The 1,110-nt window shown below is 44.5% G+C and overlaps 1 non-coding gene across 1 annotated transcript; it reads right to left on the bottom strand.

Moving 5' to 3' along the window:
* Positions 1–820: 820 nt before the first annotated feature.
* On the bottom strand, positions 821–892 carry trnae-cuc (transfer RNA glutamic acid (anticodon CUC)). The gene has a single exon. It is a non-coding gene; the product is annotated as a tRNA-Glu (tRNA).
* Positions 893–1,110: the final 218 nt, after the last annotated feature.

Consider the following 1,110-nt stretch of genomic DNA (forward strand, 5'->3'; position numbering starts at 1 on the left):
ATAACCTCCAGTACTTTTTCCTCCAATAAAGACATTCCCTGACCGGGAATCAAACGCAGGCCGCAGCGGTGAGAGCGCCGAATCCTAACCACTAGACCACCAGGGAGGCTGCTTGAAGTAAATTACGATCTGGTGGTGAATGAACAGGTGCCAGCACTACGTTACTGCAGCTTGTAAAGCAATTCTTTATTGTCTTAAAACAAGTGTTTTTTTCTGGCTCAGGGGTGCAGTTGCCTTATTTATCCACATCCTTGTCAGTTTGACCATCACAGCCATGCCTATTGTCATTCTTGACTTGACTTTACCAGCACAGTCTGCAGTATTTGATAGTTTACTTCCCAAATATTAGGAACCCACTTGCTCCAAACTTCTAACCTTCTGCCATAGCCTTGTTATGTGGGTGTCTCATCACACAAAGTAACGTAACTTAAGGGACTTGATGTGTTCAGTAGCTCCTTTTCTGCTCTGGCCATCTAGTAAACTCAGTGGTGATCATCTTCCTCCATGACATTTTCTGATGCATTTATTCTCAAAAGCCTGAATGCATCTTTTGTCCTCTTCCTTCAGTGTGTACACTTTATAGCCATATGTGGCTACTGGCCAGACCAAGGCTTTCATCAATCGTAGCTTAATAATGGTGCTAACTGACTTGTTTTTCATATCTTGTCAGTTTGACCATGCCTATTGCCATTCCTGACTTTAATTCACCAGCACATTCTTCAGTATTTGATAGTTTACTTCCCAAACATGAGGAATCCACTTCTTCCAAACTTCTAACCCTCTACCATAACCTCCAGTACTTTTTCCTCCAATAAAGACATTCCCTGACCGGGAATCGAACCCGGGCCGCGGCGGTGAGAGCGCCGAATCCTAACCACTAGACCACCAGGGAGTTGCAAACCAAACCCTCTACAACAGTAAGTATAGGGAGCATGAGAAGCGCTTGCTGAAGACGTCTGTATGTGTAAGCTGAGAAAGGAATGCAGAGTTAGCAGAACGCTTTATGAGTGTTTCACTCAGTGGCCTAAAGAACAGCTGCTGGAGAACAGTCCGAAATATTCAGCCAGTAAGTCAGCTCATACCCACACAGCAATCCACCACAAGACATGA

This window comes from Trichomycterus rosablanca, chromosome 24 (assembly GCF_030014385.1).
Source record: "Trichomycterus rosablanca isolate fTriRos1 chromosome 24, fTriRos1.hap1, whole genome shotgun sequence".
In the NCBI taxonomy this organism is placed as follows: Eukaryota; Metazoa; Chordata; class Actinopteri; order Siluriformes; family Trichomycteridae; genus Trichomycterus; species Trichomycterus rosablanca.